This window comes from Hippocampus bargibanti, linkage group LG08, assembly GCF_051943395.1.
Source record: "Hippocampus bargibanti isolate YZ-2025 linkage group LG08, ASM5194339v1, whole genome shotgun sequence".
NCBI classification, from domain to species: domain Eukaryota; kingdom Metazoa; phylum Chordata; class Actinopteri; order Syngnathiformes; family Syngnathidae; genus Hippocampus; species Hippocampus bargibanti.
In genome coordinates, this window is record NC_142741.1 from 13,768,852 (window position 1) to 13,790,167 (window position 21,316).

At 42.5% G+C, this 21,316-nt stretch overlaps 1 protein-coding gene across 3 annotated transcripts in view; it reads left to right on the forward strand.

The window, feature by feature from the left end:
• Positions 1-21,316, forward strand: part of raph1a (Ras association (RalGDS/AF-6) and pleckstrin homology domains 1a) — a 138,612-nt gene that overhangs the window by 14,807 nt on the left and 102,489 nt on the right. For 2 of the 3 annotated variants that reach the window (XM_089002011.1, XM_089002013.1), the window contains exon 2: positions 10,632-10,690. The exons of the other annotated variant lie outside the window; for it this stretch is intronic. The gene's annotated coding sequence lies outside the window, so the exon portion shown is untranslated. The remainder of the gene's footprint in view (positions 1-10,631; positions 10,691-21,316) is intronic. 3 annotated transcript variants of the gene reach the window in all.

Consider the following 21,316-nt stretch of genomic DNA (forward strand, 5'->3'; position numbering starts at 1 on the left):
GATGTTGATAAAGTCTTTTTTTGAGAATTTGTTGAGTCTCCCCAATGTACTGCTCTTTACAATTTTCATTCTTACAATGTATGGAATAAACTACATTACTTTGTTTTTCATTGGTAGCCTATCTTTTGGATGCACTATTTTTTGCCTTAACGTGTTTATCGGTTTGAAATAAGTAGGAATTTTATGTTGCCAAAGGACTCTTTGTAATTTTCAGAAACTCCTGCAATGTACGGGACTTTGCTACAGTTGTTGCTACAGGGATTGCCAATGATGCATTATGCCCAATATGGCTTCCATTCCCTCCTGTAGCGCTTGAAGAACATGTCAGCACTAAAATTCACCCCCTGAAATTAACATGTTGCCATATAAGTATGTTTTTCATGCCCTTTACCACAAATTGGAATGCCTTTTTTTACGAGGCGTGGCATGCTTTTCTTCATCTCAGCACGTTCATGTTATTGAGGGCAGGGGGCAAACATTGTGATATTGTTTCTTAGCTTCTTTTGTCACATTCTGTTGTCACCCAAGGTCGGAAACAGTGATGAATTACCATGAAAATGTACATGCACACTATTATGCACACTAAAATTTAAATACACACTCTTGTCCACTTCAACCTGAGAAGACATAAAAGTGATCTGCATAATATTTTGGAATTCATGACATTAAATGTGAGGTCTTAACGAGAGAAAACTCGCACCACATTAAAAAAAATGTTTTTGTAGGATAAAGTGGACAATAGTAGGAATGTACATTATAAATTGAATAAATTGTCATAGTTTTTGGAGATTTAGTGATGCAAATGTTTGTTAGACACTATGGAGTCCAGTTGTTGAAAATACTCAGAATCAGAATCAGAAACCTTTATTCGGCCCACAATGGGGAAATTTGCAGTCCACAGCAGCAATGTGAAAGGGGATAGGGTTGTGGGGGGTGTGAAAGGATAGAAAACGAAGTATTCTAAGCATAGCGAAAAATAAAAATGTCAACTGTATACTTTAAATGTGCAAAATCATTTCATTAAAAAAACTGTACATAGTGCAAGTATCAAGAAAGGCATATTGATATACGTAGCTGTATTGTATCAACCCATATTTACATGTGTCCAGTTGTTGTTGTTTTTTTCATGTGATTATTGAGAATTTCGAAGCCTGACAGTAGTTGGTAGGAACGAGCGGCAGTGCCTCTCCTTCTTGCAGTGCGTGTGTAATAGTCTCTCGCTGAAGGAGCTACCCAGTGCTGTCAAGGTGGGCAGGAGGGGGTGGGAGGGGCTGTCCATCATAGCTTTTAGTTTAGCTAGCGTCTGTTGCCCACCTCCTCCATAGTGTCCAGCGAGCAGCCCTGGACAGAACTGGCCCTCTTGACAAGGCGCTCCAGTCTCTTCCTGTCCCGGGTGGTGATGCTGCCTGACCAGCAGACAATTCCATAGTGGATGGCTGAAGCCACCACAGGGTCATAGAAAGTCTGTAGGAGGGACCCCTGAACCCCAAAAGACCTCAGTTTCCTGAGTAGGAAGAGGCGACTCTGTCCCTTTTTGATTAGGGCATCCGTGTTTGTAGTCCAGTCCAGTTTATTGTTGAGAGTAACACCCTGGTAAATAAAAGTTTGGACCTAACATATTTGTGCATCATGGAGTAGTGATCAAAAAATGAAAGTGTATGTAAACTTTATTTATTCTTCGAATTATTAATTGAAAAAATATGCCCAATAATTACAGTACATAGAAATGACTGAAAATACCAAAGAAAACCAAAACACGATGACAGCCTTATTGAAAAAGTAAAGTGCCAGGAATATTTTTTTACTCTCCTAAACTTTTAAGTGAACATTTGTTCGACATTAACATCGGGGTCAGTTCTGATAAAAGTCGTGTCCCATGTATGGGGCAACTGCCAAGTATATAACACCACCAAAAAAGCTGTTTTTATCTCGGTCTTCGTCCGAATGTGGACTTCTGACGTGTTTTTGTGTTTGTTGGTATTGCTTTTTGTGCTTTAGGTTTATGTATGATCTTCTCGAACGGCTGTTTTGCACTACAATAAGACCCTTTCATATGAATGCGGCAAGCAATGACACAATCTAATACGTATAAATACCAACAGAGTTTGGCCTCAAATTGCATGCAAATTTACAGGGGGATAAAAAATAAAATAACCCAACCCATTAAGGTAAAAGTAGAGAGCACTTGCTTCTGGGTGATTATTTGGATGAATGCCGCTTCTGACCACACAACGCAAATCAGATGCAAAGCATCCCCCACTGGTCAGGATTCAGAAGATTTGCTGAATCAATGATGAATAGTGAGGGGAAATTGCTCAATTGGAATGGAATTGCAACTGAGAGTATTGCAATGCATCGACCAAACAATATTTTTACCCACCTCTAGACGGCGGACGACATCTGCAGGCTCTTGGTTTGATTCCTGCGGCCTTCATCTGCCTCCAGACTAAACTGTCTCAAAGGCAGGGGGAGAGGCCGTCTATCACCTCTTTGCTCAAGCTTCTCAGTTACACGCAACACTGACACACACACATAACCACTGACACACTCACTCATTGTGTGCATCCCCCAGGCTGAATGGAACGCATATTTCCCACTTATGTGCTGGTCAGTGAACACCCCCACCTTCAGACAGATGACATTTTATAAGTTTTTTGCAGTGCTGCCAAGCATTTTTTTCCACGATGCATTTCGGAAAAAAACATCGCCGTGTGCATAATAATGTGAGGGATTTTGTAGTTTTGGAGCATTCTAATTGGCTGTGAGGGTCATATCACCATTTATTGCATTTCACTGAATTATTTTTAAATGTTTGCTGTTAGGGATAAATATATATATTTTTTGTGTGTTTTAATGAAGTGGGAAAAAAGTCCACAAGCAGAAAAATGTATTTTCCTAAATGTGCCTCTTTTTTTCCCATGGTGATTTTCTTCTACCTTTTGAATTGACCAAAATTGGCATCTACTGTGGAGTGGAATGACGCTTTTTTTCCGAAACTGTACCAAAGCTATCTACAGTAAGACCTCAGCTTACGAATTAATTGGTTCCCAGACAGAGTGTGTAAGCCAAAAAGTGTGTATCGCAAAAAAAAATCCCATAGGAAACCATTAAAATGGGAATAATCCGTTCTCAGGTTTCCATAAAATATACTTTTCAACTAAATAAGCCTTAAAACTACACACAACATACCTTATTCTGTGTATAATAAATGTGATATTGTATTGTAATGAAAGAAATACACTGCACTGTATAATAAAGTCTCTTTATTTACATTTGTGATGGTCATTGATGGCTTGATGGAATGGTGTTGGAGGTCGAAGGTCAGAGGGAATTGCTGTTTGGAAAGAGAGGGACATTACATGAGGACTGTAATTAAAGAAATAAACTGTGCTGTAAAATAAAGTTTTATTTACCTTTTTGATTGTCATCAGCGACGGTGATTTTATTTTGTGTCTTCTTTGGCTGAACACGAGCCTGTGGTGTTTTTTTTCTTTTTTCGGTCCCATAATAGTAAAATTATCAGCAAAAAGCTCGAAGGAGGCGATCGACGTGTGCATTCAATGAGAGTGGGTGTGGAAAGTAGCGCCGGCTGGAGCGCTGTTCGGTCGTCTGCTTCCGCCGAAGATCCGAAGATCACTCCGCCAGATCCGAAGGTCGTGTGCTTTGGTGTTCTTCCACAAAAGATTACTCTGCCAGCCGTGGTGGGTGTGTATCGCGAAAAGTAGTGCGTATTTCAAAGTCAATTAGTAAGTCCATATACGTATGTAGTTTAGTTTTCTGTATATGTTAATTAGTATACATGTACTCAGCTTGTACTTTTAGTATACATGTACTCAGCTTGTACTTAGTATAGAAATCTAGCTATCATGTTTCAGTCTAATAATAAATATTCATGATTGTATCTAGCAGATGATAGGTCCTTTCCAAAGTGACATCACGCCTGTTGTTTATAAATGTTTGAGACGCGCGCTTGAGCGCCCTCTTGTCACTCTGTCCCTTGGCCAAGCTTCTCCCCCGGAGAACATCCTCTGCCTGATAATAAATATTCCTTTTTTGTATATCACCTTGCTTCCTGCTGATTTAATATTTAGACTATACAAATGGAGAGCTGAACCAGGAAGAACAACATTTAACGCAACAGTCATCATCATCATCATCATCATCAATATCAAATCTCTCTCATCTCATTTTCCGTACCGCTTATTCCTCATTAGGGTCGTGGGGGTTGCTGGAGCCTATCTCAGCTGTCTTCGGGCACGAGGCGGGGGACACCCTGAATTGGTTGCCAGCCAATCGCAGGGCAACACAAAGACATAAAACAGTTACTCTCACACCTAGGGACAATTTGAAGTGGTCAATCTGCCTGCCATGCATGTTTTTGGAATGTGGGAGGAAACCGGAGGACCCGGAGAAAACCCACGCGGGTCCGGGGAGAACATGCAAACTCCACACAGGGAGGCCGGACCGGGACGCGAACCTTTGTACTGTGAAGCCGGTGTGCTAACCACTGGACTACCGGGCCGCCCGGAAATATCAAATGACAAAATAAATTAAACATTTATATTTATTTAGTGATTTGTACTTTAACGTTCTTTTCCATTTAACTTCACCGTTTTTGGATTTTTATTCAAATTTGCTGAATTTTCACATTTACCGTTCAAATTCTAAATAGAGACGAGCGGTGAGGCACCAGCCGGCTGAGCCTCACCATGGATTATGCAATCACTATGCTAACTGCGCTGGCTTGCTCTGCAGTGAGACCGCATAGCTGTCCCTCTGCATATCGCTATTAAAGTGTTCAGAAGCTTTTAGTATATGAACTAAATTTCTACAGTTTAGCTGGTGTATATAATGTAGAGTCACTGTACATTATAAACACTGTACTACAGTGTTTATTTTTATCAAAACTGTGTGCATAGGTGAGGCACACAGTTCTCCTGCCTCATGACAGGGGGCACTGGTGATTACAGATTCTTCTTGTGACTCTTCGGCTGCTGTATACTACAATTAGTGACAGCAAGCTACAGTAAACAGTTAGCAAGTTAAGTGCAACCCTCCAGTCATTTTTTGTGTTGCTTGGCCTTATGTTCAGAATGGTGGATTACATATCTAAATTGAAAGAATTTTCCAAACTGGATTTTCAATCGAAGCAGAAGATAATTAAAGGAAGACCAATACCGGACTGTATAGCTCACAAACGTTGAGGGATGAATGTAAATCTCCTGGACAGCTTTTTGGCCAAGAAGGATCTCATTGAAACTATTCCTGAAGCGACACAGTTGCTCCAGCTTGTGCTCACTGTTCCAGCTACTACAACATCAGTGAAGCGGTCATTCTCAGCACAAAAGACTGAAAACATACAGTCGGTCGGAACAGGACTGATCAAGGACTTTCTTCACTGGCAGTGATCTCCATTTAGACAGAGAGACTTGGACTTCATTTATAAGTAGGGGTAACACGATAACGTTTTTAATAATTTTTTTCTATGCTACAGTTTGTTCATATTTATTATTATTTTTAGGATTTATTCTCATTATTATAGCGTATCGTTTTGCTTTTTTGATTGTTGCTGTGCTGATGACCATTTTGTGTTTGGGAGCCTTTTACTGAGCGAGTTGCTTGTTCTGTAGCCACAAAGGGACATAAGTCGTCTTGTGCCGGTCCCAAGCCCGGATAAATACAGAGGGTTGTGTCAGGAAGGGCATCCGACGTAAAAGCTAGGCCAAAACAAACATGCGTATCATACCTCTGAAGATGGAGGTTACTGATTCGCTGTGGCGACCCCTTGAAGGGAAAAGCCGAAAGGAAAAGAAGATGTAAAGAATGCTGACATGAGATTTTAAACAAAACACGTTAACTGTTGCCAATCAAATGGTGAATAAGCTACTCTGTCGAGTTCATGTTTGTAAATCTGACTGTGATGACGTCAGTACCTCACCAACCATGAACCTCACCGCACGTCACTGTTTTAATGATACATAATGTTCTTTTATGTGAGGTTCTCATCCTTCTTGATCAATGTATCATGAACAGTGATTTAGTGCAACCTAACAGCTCACCAAACTCTTACTTCAACGTCACTGCACCGAATACCCAACTTGTACTGGAATAATTTGGGCCCTCGACACCAATATAGCATATAATAATGATTCCCTTTTGGGGAAACTGTGACACCATTTATTGAGGCGTTTACAATCAATAAAAAACACATTTTAGCATTTCCCCTTCAGCAATATGTACACGGAGCCAAGTTTAGCAAAGAAGTTGTTTAGCCATGAAAATAACATGCCTAATCGCATCCAGATGAAAGGGTGGAAAAAACAATAACAGCAAGATGTTGACGGTTAACAATATGAGACCTGACAATGCATTGTTCAAACACCAAACAGTCATTCTCCTCTAAGGAATCTGAGAAGTTCATATTAACATACAATATACAACAGTATGTCAATGTAATGAGACACACCAGAAGTTTGGCAGAGAAGTGATTTGACCACCCTCTCCCCTACCCCCAAAAAAGAGCAAATGTGCAACTTTAAGCAGATTTGTTGAAGTGTTAGCCAATTGTTCCAAATGCTTTCTTGTAACTGTGACTCATGTTTTAGGAAACATTGTGAACATTTCACAAGGACGATAAGACTGAAACTGCACTGTCTTCTAAAGGAACCCATGAAGCGCAACCAGTTTGCTGGTATCATTGATTAATATATATTGCATTTTACAACTAACTGTAACAATCACTCATTCACATCGGCGGAAAGCTGCTATGAGCAACCTAATTATTTTAGGCTGTCCTTGTTTGCACATGTTGCGTAATAGCAGTTTGTGTGCTGCTGACTTAAGCTTGAAATGACTCACTATATTCCCTCCATTTGTCGATTGAAGAAAAGGTCAGAAGCAATTTTACGACTGACTGTGCCGGGATGACATTTTGAAAAAAATAGTTGCGACGGTTCAATGAAGCAATACTGATTTTTGTGGAGTCAGCAAATGACAACCTGGAAACTGATCAAAGGCTTTCAGCCCAGTCCTGAGGCTTTTTGGGCCCCCCTTGTCATTCACTGGCCACTCCATTTGCCACTCTAAGAAGAAATGTTTGTGATTTTTGTGCCATTTTCACATGGCTACAATATTGTTAGGTGCATGAAATCAATTGCACACACACACACACACACACACACACACACACACACACACACACACACACACACACACACACACACACACACACACACACACACACAATGTTAGCTAGGGGCATTATAAATGAAGCAGGTATCAAAAGTAAGGTATCAAAAGTAAGGACAGAAAGATTATTTCATCTTTGGGACGGCACATCATGGAGCTTGCATAGATGGTCGAGGTATGAGGGGAGAAGAGAGAGAGAGCTGTTTGGGAGAGCTTTTGTAAAGAACGGCAGGATGTGACGTTGACCGGATGTATGAAAATGGAAGTCTGAGAAAATAAAACATGAAGAAAATAAAACGATGTTTAAAATGTATTTGTGTAGCGAATTGCCTTAACGCACGCATGCACTCACACATGCGCACACACACGGATTACAAGCATGAACAAATTTATTAAAAAGTGACATTTGGTTTTGTGAAGAATTAATAGATTTTTGTGTTTTATGAAGTCAACTGTCTGATGCAAAGGAACGGCAAATAAAAAAATACAATAAGCTTATCGAGGAAGTTTATCATTGCAAAACTTTGCTTTTTATTTTCTCTTGTTCTTGTTTGACTATGAGTTTGATGAGTTTGTTTTGGAGTTGCATGAATTTTATTTCATAATACCTTGACTAGCACAACAGCCTTACATTATAAAGGTGGGTGCGGGGATGGATTCCGACACCGACCTTCCTGTGTGAAGTTTACATCTTGCCCCGACCCCGTGCCTGTGTGGGTTTTCTTTGGGTACTTCAGTTTCCTCCCACATTCCGAAAACATGCATGGCGGGTTAATGGTACAGTTGAAATTGGCTTTACGTGAGATTATGGCCACCCTGTGACTCGCTGTCAAAAGGTTCAGCTTACTGCCCAAAGATAACTAGGATAGTCTCCAGCACACTCTGCGGCTCGTATTGGGATAAGTGGATCAGAAAATTGGTGGATGGATGAAACCCTTACTATGATTTTTGGTCTGATAAACAATGAGGCAGGCATGCATGCCCTGACCATCCCTCACTAAAGTGTTGTGTCACCTTGACCACCCCACTGAAAAATTCCCGTCTGCAGTCATGGGTAGTGATGTTAGAGAGAAGTTCTGACACCCTCTATTTCTGACAGAAATTCCATTGATTATCCGAGGGAAGCTTGGCAGCATGGAATCTGTGATGGTTGTTTTTAAAGCTTTAACGCTAGTGGCAGCTTCCTGGATTTTGCGACCTTTGCCTTTTCTGGGAGGCAAATAGAGGGTTGGTTTATTTCAGCCAACGGTGAATAGCAACTTCATTGGTTGGAGAAAAACAGATGGAGGACAACTTACGAGAGCCCACGGCAAAGCAAAGTTGGGCTACTTAACAGAGTTTCTGGCTCATCCTGAAGGAAATGTCATGTAAATAAATGCTTCTGTTGTCTTCATTCGTGGAAACAGATTATCCAGATGTTGATCTGGGTAAATCGTTGTCTCGGAAAACTCAGAGGAGTTTGCATTCAGGTTTTTTTCCCAATCCGTCTTCATTTGTTCACCAACTGTATGTTGACGGGGCCTGTCAAAAAGTAAACCAACAAGGTTAGAAGCTCTTCAAATATGAGGGTGCTGTGGTGTCCTGTGCACTTGGAGGCTACTTACATGTTGCACACCTCTTTGGGGGTTATGTGGGCCCGGATCTCAGCCCGGATCTCAGCCAGGGAAACATCTACAATTTGCATCTGGTGTATTTCATTTAGTTTCGAGGAACCCTTTATTCGCCTCTTGAGAGGAAATCCACATTTTTCACATTGGCTAAAAATACTATCGACACATCCTATGGAAGAGGAAAAAAAAAAGATTGGTTGCAAACAAATAAGTGCCCCTTCAGCATTTGAATATTTACCTTGATCATAACCCTCATTGGAAGTGCACAAGTAGCTTATTGGCTCCTCTTCTTTCCATACCTCAGACTTTAATGAGAATCGGACCAGGAAGCCCAGATAGACAGAGGCCCAGCAACCCACCCTAAAGATGGTCTTGGCCTGCTAGGAGCTCCAAAGTCAAGCCTCAGAAGTCGTTTATCTTTGGAATTTCCCTGAATTCCATGAGAACCGCGCCTCAATCATCTGCTCAAAATGTTCTATTTATAAATCTATATCCGGCTTGGCTCCATGCTCTGCATTTAATTACAGTCAATCAAAATCAAGTTAAAATGGAGATATTTCTTTCTTTTTTTAACAACAGATGTTGATACTTTACAGCTTATGTCACAAACACACCCACAGTCATCAGGTAGCCCCACAAGCACCACACGAGTAGCCAGCCAATTTCTGAAAATAGCTCATCAGTGTTGCGAAAATGTAATTTCAAAGGGATGGTGTTGAAGCTATTGTTTGCAAATGTAAACCGTCGGAGTTTGATAGAAATCATGTTTTGCATTCATACTCTTCTGTTGGCCTGTTAAATAGCCACCCGTCCATTTAACACCACTTAATTCTGGTCAAGGTAGCACAGTGCTGCAGCTGAGTTTGGGCAAAAGGTTGGTCACCACTCTGAACTCATCATCAGTCAGTCGGATGGCATGTCGACGGGGAAAACATTCACACTGATACTCCCGATGTCACTGACTGGCAAGAGAGCCCATGCTTCTTGTGTATGCAGATGTTCATTCCAAATACGGTGTCATGGTTGGTTTCTTTTTAATAATAATAATAATAATAATAATAATAATAATATAATAATTAATAATAATAATGCATTTCATTTATAAGTGCCTTTCAAAAATTTCAATGACACTTTACAGTCACCGAATGAGTGTGTTTTGTTGCTGAAAAATTGGAGGATTCCCAGTAGGATATGCAATAATTGACTTTGCTGTTGTAGTTCTGAGTGCAGTGCAGCTCATCTTACTTGTAGCCCTCCCTGAATCATGCAGTTTCTCAAATAATCGTCTGGGTGCCCGTTGGAGCATATCCGGTGACTTTTATCTAACATTTACTTTTACACAGCCTGCCTTGCTTTGTTTGAACAATGGCGTTACATCAAGAAGGGGCGTACAACAGTGAGGGTGTTAATGTTGGTTATTTTTAGGTGACTCACATCCAGTCTGCTCACCATGGAGACACGAATGCACACGGGGACACACTAGTGCCACCTGCTGACTATACATTTTTTGTGTAGACAGCTGCTCCATAAGAGGTGTTGAGCAAAACATAACCGCTACATTCTCACATTATTTAAGTGAAAAAGCTCGTAGTTCCGTTTTTACCTTACGAATATTTATGCTCTGGCCAATAAAAAAATTCCCAACCCAGCTGTCAGAGCAAATGCCCTTCAGCCAGCAGACTTGACATGCTGCTATGGGGAAAAAAAGAAATATGATCTCATAAATTTAATAACCCCCCCCCCCCTCTCTCCTCTGTGCGCGTGTGTGCGTGTGTGCGTGCGTGTGTTTGCGTGTGTGGATGCGCGTGTGTCTGATTCTGCGTGTCTGCACAGGCTGACTGGATTGGTTCAAATTGCGCTGTTGAAGGAGCTGGACTTGCAAGAGACAAAAGGTAAGAAGCAGCACGTTCCCTATGTCACTGCATCACATAGTGATGAAATTGTTTTAATGAGCGTTGCTGGTTCTGTTTTTAATTATTGATATGTGAAACTCATTGAGTTATCGTGTTTGATTCAATGTGTTACATCAATAAAGCTGCCTTGCCTTGCCTGTCCTGTCCGTACCATGTGAGCATCAGCCAGTACAAAATTCCCTTCACTTTCTGTTGGTGTACCAAATCGATCATGCAAAAACAACAGAGATTGGAACATTGATTTCGAACAGTATGTACAGCAGCAAGGCGGCACGGATGGGATTTGAGCGCATGAAGAGGAATCATTTGACCCATCAGCTGACGGAAGTATGATAGAGGGTCCCATAAGTGTCTGTGAAAGTTCAATTTTCAACTTCCCACATTGTAAGTAGCCCGCATGTCAGATGACTGCCACATGCTTTCGTGAGGACAGTGCAGCACTTGAAAGCATTTAGGCCCCTAAAGAAATGCATTAATCGTACCATAGCTACACAATTGGAAAGAAACTTTACATGAGGACTTCAGAAGCTTTTCTTTCATGGTCACAAAGATGTGTTGCATCAATTAAATGACTGTTGTGAGGTGTGCTATTGGCGTGATGGAGGAATTCAAGATTGAGGTGCGACTTCACCAGGCGTCAGCTTTTAGCCCTTTCTTATTTGCTATGGTAATGGACAGGCTTACGGACCAGACGATGTTAGACATGAATCTCCTTGGATGACATTGTGATCTGTCGCGAGAGCAGGGAACAGACGGAGGAGAAACTAGAGAGGTGGAGGTTTGCCCTAGAAAGGAATGGAATAAAGCTCAGTCGCAGCAAGCATATGTGTGTGAATGAGAGGGACCCAAGTACAAGAGTGAGACAACAGGGAGAAGAGATAAAGAAGGTGGAAGATTTTAAGTACTTGGGGTCAACTGTCCAGAGCTATGGAGAGTGTGGAAAACCAGTGTCTGAAATAACGTCTACCGGGATGCCCTGGCCGTGCAACTTTTACGTCGGCCGTACAACTTACAGAACATCTCCGCCCGGGTGGCCGACAACTTTTTCAAATCAAATGTTTGCTTTATTCCAATTTCGAAATCTTCGTTCGGTTTGGGAATTTCGGTTCGTTTGGCAATTTGCATACTCGGCAGCCAATCAGAAGCCTGCATCGAATAACTTTGTGCTTCCGGGTGTATTTGCATATCATTTTCCAAAGTAGACGCACAGAGAACACAAGAAAAAATGGATAAGTGGTTAGCAATCAAGCCCAAACCTCAGCCGCAGAAGAAAGATTCAAAAGAAGCTAACAAAACATATGATGCTACAAAATGCAAACGTACATTAAAAGCATTGTGGAAAGAGGAGTTCACATGGCTTGTAGCAGACAACGCAACGCAAACATTGCATTGTGCAACACGGCGTCTGTGTAAGCTCTCAGTCGTACAGGAGTGGTCCATCGATGAGAAGGTTTCTTCAGCCGTCATCTGTACAAAAGTGAAGGTTTCGGATGTTTCGCCTCCTATCCAAGAGGCTTCGTCAGCGAACTAAAGTCTGACTGGTCGTATCGGCCCCATTTATATATCCCTAATGTCCAGACATGGTGGCGCCGGACACAGCTATGATAGGTCCCTACTCTCAGGTTGGGGGGGTCGATACGACCAGTCAGACTTTAGTTCGCTGACGAAGCCTCTTGGATAGGAGGCGAAACGTCCGAAACCTTCACTTTTGTACAGATGACGGCTGAAGAAACCTTCTCATTGTGCAACATGTCGAACAGTGTATGGACAAACAACAAATGGAGCAAAATCATCAGCAAGGGATATTTACGATAAATTAAGCAAGGGAGCATTTATGATAGGTACATCAATTACTTAATTTCAAAGTGTTGTTCTGTTATATATTCTGATTATCAATCCTTAATACTTTGCAACAATTGGTTTTTTTTGCGATTAGTCGTCTTATTGTGTTTCAAGTTGTGAAAAATGGGGCAGGCAACTTTATGGCTGAGCAGGGCACTTTTCATTGTTATCTGCCCTGGTGTCTGGTAACTTTTTGTGATGAGTTTCAGACATTCCTAGAACGGCTGAAGAAAAATGTCAGGTGTGCTCTGTGATAGAAGAGTTTCAACTCAGATGAAAGGAAAGGTGTATAAAACTGTGGTCGGACCAGCCATGATGTTTGGACTGGAGACAGTGCCACTGAAGAAAAGACAGGAAGCAGAGCTGGAGGTAGCAGAGATGAAGATGTTGATGTTTTCTTTGGGAATGACCAGGTGGTATTGGATCAGGCATGTGTCCTTCAGAGGGACAACTCATTTTAAAGGTTTTGGAGAAAAAGTCAGAGAGGCCAGAATGAGATGGTTTGGATATGTCCACAGGAGAGAAAGTGACTATATCGGGAGAAGGCTGTTGAGCCTTGTACTGCCAAGCAAGAGACCGAAAGGAAGGCCTAAGAGGCTGATGCTGTGAAAGAGGACGTGAAGGTAGCTGGTGTGAGTGAGAGAAGAGGATGCACAAAATAGGATTAGATGGAGGACACTGATTCGCTGTGGCCACCCCTGAAAGGAAAAGTCGAAAGGAAAAGAAGAAAAGGATGGTAAGCAATATTATTAGAATGTCATGTATATAGGGAAATATACATTTCATGCCCAATGAGCTTTTTCCAAATGTAAACAGGAATGAGTGATTTAAAACTCATTCACCATCTTGAAAAAAATGGATTCTCTGGGATTCTATCAGAAGTCAGAAATAAACAAGCAAGTTTTTCAATGCTGGATAACTGAATCACCAAAGATATAAATTTTGAGCATCTGCGGCAGAAATGTGAAGTTGCATTTTGTTCTTAAATTCAACCTGTTTTTCAAATTGTGTGAGTAAGAATTTTAGTCCATTGCGTTTTGGGATTTCATGTGCACACTGTCCCATTCAGATCTTCTTACGGGCGCCGGATTTGATTTCATGCATACACATTAAAGGACAACCGACACCATTTTTTTGTTTCCTAACTGACATCACAAAAACGTTTTATAGCATCTAAAATACCCAAAACTCACAGGCTGATATTTTTAGTCAAACGCAAAACAATAAAACACCAAAAATGACTTAAAGTGTCCCAAAACTACTTCAAAATGACCTCAGAAAATTTCTGTTTCAGAAGGCCCCGCCCCCTTGTTTGTGACGTCACGCTAGGACGTCTTGCCTTGCTCGAGAATCAAAACAATGGCTTCAGATTCAGAGAAGATGCTTTCTTGCTACTCTTCCATATTCATAACTCAAATCGTTCTGAAGAGGAAAGCATAAATGTTTGCAGTCGATTAAAGAAGTCCTTCCGTCTCATTTTGAGGTGTCTGGACTCCAATGTAGCGCCGAGAAAATGCACAAGATGGTGCCCAAGCTCCGTTGGAAATGGGCTGATTTGTCTGCTGGGAATTTGTGTCAACTAGTATCAAATAGTAGTCTTGGTGCAACACACAACGATTTACCATCGTGTTGTTTTTTCCTTCTAATTTTGCCATCAACACGAAGTTTTCAGACCAAAAAAAGTACCCAAAATGCATTCTGTGTCGTTTTCTCGGTCAGGGGCATCCCAGACGTGACTTCACATCAGGCGTCGTCATCAACTCGAAAACAAGACTTCCTGAATATTCAGCGCGAGTCTTAAAACGTAAAATATCGATATATGCCGTGGAAACAAATTATGGACACAAGTTGTCCGGAGGCGTCGGTTGTCTTTTAAATATGCTGTGCACACTTTGTGCAATTATAAACCAAACACAAAAGAAAGAAACATCCTGTGAGTTTGTTGTTCATTCAAAAGTTGCCATGAAATCCTGACAGATCCCGTAAACGCTCCAAACTGGTATTGTTGCTGGTATACAGCCACCCATGTGTGGTTGGTGTACTGTGTTAAGTCTGTATAGAATCGAAACTGGTGATGAAATCACCTCTGTGTAGACACAGACATCTCCACATAAAGTGCAAGACAGTCTCTGACCACGTGATTCTTTCTGTCCGACATCCTGAATGGGCACACAGAGGTTCAAAACGCCCAGGCCATACATATTGTAGTGTTTCTGTACATATTGATCATCAAAATGCTCTAAAATGTAAGAACATGCATTCATACATAGATACCTGTTTTACCTAAGGCATTTTCAATCTCATTAAGTACATTTAATTACCGTAATTTCCAGTGTATAACGCACTCCTCCAATGAATGGTGTATTTTCCAACTTTTTCCATATATAAGGCGCGCTAGACCATAAGGCACACCTTCAATGAATGAAAAAGGTTTTCCAAATATAATATTGTATATAAATCTATTAATGTTTTCCAGATATAAAGCATATCAGGTTTTAAAGCGCTACAGGCTTACGTTATGCACTACTTCTTCTCATGCTCATTAGTCTCATGCAATGAATGAGATTTAACTCAGATTCTCTTTCTTTTTCTGCCTTCCTTTCTTTCCATTTTTTTATTTAATTGTATTTTATTTTTGCTTTTGTTCTTCCATTCTCTCTTAGTTTTTGACTATATGGCCTTTGGTGTGCACACATTTTTCGGCCAGCTGTTGTTTTTGGCATGCTGCTACATTTATTGTTAAGAGTCTGACCTTATGCTTACAAGTCAATACTGATCAAACTGGAGTGCATGATTCGGGTACAACAAGCAGAGGCACTGTTGATTTAGCCCCACCTGCAAAGAACAACAAACAGCATGACGTCATCTGTCAGAAGTTGAGGTTATTTGTATGTCTGTGCAAACCTGCTACAGTGCAAATAGTTTTTGAAGCAAAAAAAAGTTTGAATCTTAATCCATTTGACAATTTCCACATAGCTGATCGTGTAGATTTAGTGAAATACCCATCCCTTGTTATAAATTAGACGTTCATCCATACTGTAATTAATTTGAGATAACCTGTACAGTGTAGTTATGAATAATTGCAATTCATTGCCGTCAATGTCACATTTAATGTAAATAATTTTACCATCACTGAATTAAACCAATTCAACCGCAACTCAATAGATACGTCACATTTCCTATATGTCCACAACTCTGTGATCTGTTTGCTTTTTGGAAATCTGCTGGACAAACCAGTTAGGAGCTGAAATGTAACATGATGCACACCTCAATTTGGTGTGTGTGTGTGTGTGTACTCCCATGTCATAAAAATATACCCAGCTTGTACACAGGGTGCTTATTTGAGGTCTGAGGGTGTGTTTGCATGGTTTTTCATTTTATACGCATGCGGCTAAGATGAAATTCAACTAAAGTGTACAATGTACAATGTTTTCCACAAGTACTCTCCGACGTACTTCGGAGTGCTAACATGCTAAGCAAACTACATTGAGTGTTGTCCTGAATACCATCCCATCTTCATATTTAAGTTAACATTCACCCCAACATAGTTATTCAGTAAGTGAATAAGGTCCAATTCCACAATTGCAAGCATCCAAATAATTAATGAAACAGACATGGCAAAATACGGTTGTTTAAGGAATAACACACGTGAGTGGACAGATGAGGTTTGCAATGACTCTTAAAGGACAACCGACGTCTCCGCTCAAGTTGTGTCCATAATTTGTAAAATCGCTTCAAATGACTTCTACTGAGTGTATTTTACAAAGATTCCACTGCAAATAGCTATATTTTACGTTTTAAGACGCTTAACATTCTGGAAGTCTTGTTTTTGAGTTGGTGACGAGTCCACACCCTACGTCACTTAAGGAACGCCCCTCAGCGAGAAAGGACATACCTTGCATCACCTCAATGCATTTTGCAATACTTTGTTTGGTCTGAAAACTTCGTGTTGATTCGTGTTGATGGCGAAATTAGAAGGAAAACACAAATAACGCGATGGTGAATCCTTGTGTGTAGCACCGAGCATCTATTTGATATTCACTGACAAAAATTGTAAGGAATTAATCTGCCCGTTTCCACTGAGCTTTCCACGGAGCTTTGTCGCCCTCTTCTGCCTCTTTTCGGTGCTACATTTCTCCACCCAGATGACACACATTCGGTGCTACATTTCCCCCCTCAAAATGACACAGAATAAATTATTTAATCGTGGAAACAAGAAAGTGACGTCGGTTATCGTTTTAAGCCCAAATATTGATGATATTTAGGTTTAGAGGGGGATAACTAGCTATCTATTAGCTATATAGCTATATAGCTAACTATCTATTATCTATGTCCTTGAGAGTTTTGAAAGGTGCTTATAAATACAATGTATTATTATTATTATTATTATTATTATTATTATTATTATTATTATTATTATTATTATTATTAGCTGGCTTTCTATCTATTTGAGTTACTTCCAGGTTGAGTGAATGTTGGCGCGTGTGGCTACCGCTGCTCGCCTACAGGAAACACTTATCCTGTGACTGTAAAGCAGGGGTGTCAAAATCAGGTCCTCGAGGGCTGCCGTCCTACATGTTTTTCAAGTCTCCCTGTTGCAACGCACCTGATTCAAGGGAACAGGCTCAATGGACACACCTGATTCTAATGATCAGATCATCAGCAAGCGGAAGTCTGACATTAGCCCGTTCCCTTGAATCAGGTGTGTTGCAACAGGGAGACTTGGAAAACCTGTAAGACGGCGGTCCTCGAGGACCAGTTTTACACCCCTGCTGTAAAGTGACCATGAGAGTTTGGAAAGGCGCTTATAAATGAATTTTATTATTATTATTATTATTATTATTATTATTATTATTATTATTATTATTATTATTATTATTTGTTACATGAAATCCTAATTAGCTTAAGTACAGTATTCAAAATTTAGAAAAGGGATAGGTGAGTATAGTTTTGCGTTGTTTGAATGCCGCTGTATCGATGACCATTTTGTGTTTGGAAGCCTTTTACTGAGTATTTTCATCTTTATTAAGTTCATACAGGAAGTACTTGTATAGTGCTGCATCCTCCCCTTAACGAGCCCAGTTTTATACATTAAACATTTCTGTGGCCTCTTCACATTATTTTCTGTCTGTCAAGCAAATATAACAGCCAAACATAAATGTGTAGACGTCCGTACATCTGGCAAGTCACTTGCCGCATATACACAAAGCAGATGTAACAAAATAAATAAAAAAATAATGGTGTGGCTCAGCGACACCACAGAAAAGCACACTCTTTGAGTAACTGACTCATTTATTCCTGTATTGAGTGACATAAATATAATGTTTTTTTGACAATATTGTCACGATCTGCAGCCTGCTTGCTGCCTCGCCCACCCCGTTCCCCATCTGTGTCACTTGCTCCCTGATTGTGTCACTCTCACCTGTTTCTCATCCCCATTCAAATCCTGTATAAATGTTCCTCTTGTGTGTCTTCTCTCATTGCCAGTTCTGTCATACTCCTCAGGTCACCATCCATCCATCCATCCATCCATCTTCTTCCGCTTATCCGGGGTCAGGTCGCGGGGGCAGCAGCTTCAGTAGGGAAGCCCAGACTTCCCTCTCCCCAGCCACTTCTTCTAGCTCGTCCTGGCGGATCCGAAGGCCTTCCCATGCCAGCTGGGAGACATAGTCTCTCCAGCGTGTTCTGGGTCGTCCCCGGGGTCTCCTGCCAGTGGGGCATGCTCGGAACACCTCACGAGTGAGGCGCCTCGGGGGCATCCTAATCAAATGCCCGAGCCACCTCATCTGGCTCCTCTCGATGTGGAGGAGAAGCGGCTCGACTTTGAGCCCCTCCCGGATGACCGAGCTTCTCACCTTATCTCTAAGGGAGAGCCCGGACACCCGACGGAGAAAGCTCATTTCGGCCGCTTGCATCCGGGATCTCGTTCTTTCGGACACAACCCATAGCTCGTGACCATAGATGAGGGTTGGGACGTAGATCGACCGGTAGATTGAGAGCTTTGCTTTGTGGCTCAGCTCCTTCTTCACCACGACAGATCGGTACAAAGTCCGCATCACAGCTGACGCCGCACCGATCGATGCTTGATTTGCATCGGATTTGCGACCTCATGTTTTGGACACTCAAGTGAAGAGAGGGGCGGAGCTGTCAACTGATCACCACCTGGTGGTGAGTAGGCTCCGTTGGTGGGGGAAGATGCCAGTCCGACCTGGAAGACCCAAACGTGTTGTGAGGGTGTGTTGGGAACTGTCCGGTTAAAACTTCGTTTGTCTTTCCTGGTTCGCGCATTGTCTGGAGTTCACTTGATAAAAATATCAGCAAGTACAATAGATGGTGAACAAAAAACTACTTTATTCTAATGAGACAGAGAAAGCACTTCTCGTCTCGGTGGGACGAAGACATGAGCACAAGCAAAAGAGCAAAAGAGCAAAAAGAGAACGAGCTCCCGCTCTGACAAGTTTTTAAACATACAGAGTGGCGATCCGTTGTCCAATCAGTTGCGAACAAGTCGACCTTTCCCGTCCAATCGGTTACGAGCAACTCAGTGTTGGGCGGGTCTCAGATTGAAGTTGGAGCTGTTGCTTTTTCTCCAACGGCTATTGAACTAATAAGACTGATAGTTTTATTTAACTAAATTAGACTGAAATTAAACGTGCACAATTCATAATATATACTAAGCTAAACATGAAAAAACATATGTTTACTTAATCTAAACATGAAATAACGTAATATGTTTACTAATGTGCATAAACACTCTATCAGAACATCTGGCTGAATCCCCTGTCAGAAGGAGTTTCAACTCCCACTTCCGGCAGAACTTTACACATGTCCCGGGGGAGGTGGGGGACATTGAGTCCGAATGGACCATGTTCCGTACCTCCCTTGCTGAGGCGGAAAATCGGAGTTGTGGCCGTAAGGCGGTTGGTGCCTGTTGTGGCGGCAACCCCCGTACTCGCTGGTCGACACCAGTAGTTAGGGATGCCGTAAAGCTGAAGATGGAGTTCTACCGGGCCTATGTGGCCTGTGAGACTGCTGAGACAGCTGACAGGTATCGATTAGCCAAGCAGAATGCAGCCTCGGTGGTCGCCGAGGCAAAAACACGAGCATGAGAAGAGTTCGGTCAGACCATGGAAGCCGATTTCCGGACCGCTTCGAGGAAACGCTGGTCCACCATCCGGCGTCTCAGGAGGGGAAAACAGTGCACCACTAACACTGTGTACAGTGAGGATGGGGCGCTGCTGACCTCGACTCGAGACGTCGTGAACCGGTGGGCAGAGTACTTCAAAGACCTCCACAACTCCACCAACACGCCTTCCTTGGAGGAAGCAGTGTCTGGGGACTCCGAGGTGGGCTCTCCGATCTCTGTGGCTGAAGTCACCGAGGTGGTTAAAAAGCTCCTTGGTGGCAAGGCCCCGGGGTGGATGAGATCCGACCGGAGTTCCTAAAGACTCTGGATGTTGTAGGGCTGTCCTGGCTGACACGCCTCTGCAACATTGCGTGGTCATCGGGGAAAATGCCTCTGGATTGGCAGACCGGGGTGGTGGTCCCCGGTCTGCCAATCCAAAAAAAGGGGACCGGAGGGTGTGTTCCAACTACAGAGGGATCACACTCCTCAGCCTCCCTGGAAAGGTCTATTCAGGGGTTCTCGAGGGGCGGGTCTGTGGGAAAGTCGAGCCTCAGATTGAGGAGGAACAGTGTCGTTTTCGTCCTGGACGCGGAACACTGTCCTTAGCAGGGTCCTCGAGGGTGCATGGGAATTCGCCCAACCGTGTCCCTCGTGGAGTTCTGTGGAGGGTACTTCGGGAGTATGGCGTACAGGAGCGCCTGATACGGGCCGTTCGGTCCCTATACGACCAATGTCAGAGTCTGGTTCGCATTGCCAGCAATACATCTGAATCGTTTCCAGTGAGGGTTGGGCCCCGCCAAGGCAGCCCTTTGTCACTGATTCTGTTCATAACCTTTATGGACAGAATTTCCTGGCGCAGCCGAAGCGTTGAAGGTTTCCATTTCGATGGCCTCAGTATAGCATCTCTGCTTTTTGCAGATGATGTGGTACTGTTGGGTACTCTCCAACTCTCTCTCGAGCTTTTCGCAGCCGATTTTAAAGCGGCTGGGATGAGAATCAGCACCTCCAAATCTGAGACAATCGTTCTCAGTCGGAAAAGGGTGGAGTGCCCTCTCCGGGTCGGGGAGGAGATTTTGCCTCAAGTGGAGAAGTTTAAGTATCTGGGAGTCTTCTTGTTCACGAATGAGGGTGTAAGGGAGCGAGAGGTCGACAGGCAGATCAGTGCCGCGTCTGCTGTGCTGCGGACTTTGTACCAATCTGTCGTGGTGAAGAAGGAGCTGAGCCAAAAAGCAAAGCTCTCATCTCCCTCATCTCTGGTCACGACCTATGGGTTGTGTCCGAAAGAACGAGATCCTGGATGCAAGCGGCCGAAATGAGCTTTCTCTGTAGGCTGTCCCGGCTCTCCCTTAGAGATGAGGTGAGAAGCTTGGTCATCCAGGAGGGGCTCAAAGTCGAGCCGCTTCTCCTCCACATAGAGAGGAGCCAGATGACGAGCTAGAAGAAGTGGCTGGGGAGAGGGAAGTCTGGGCTTCCCTACTGAAGCTGCTGCCCCTGCGACCCAACCCCGTATAAGCGGCAGAAGATGGAAGGATGGAGAAGTGGTAATTTTTATTAGCCTGTCTGCCATCTACTTTATGTTCTGTATAAGCATGGGGGAAGAGGATGTTTGTTGATTGGTCAATTCTTTTACATGGCAG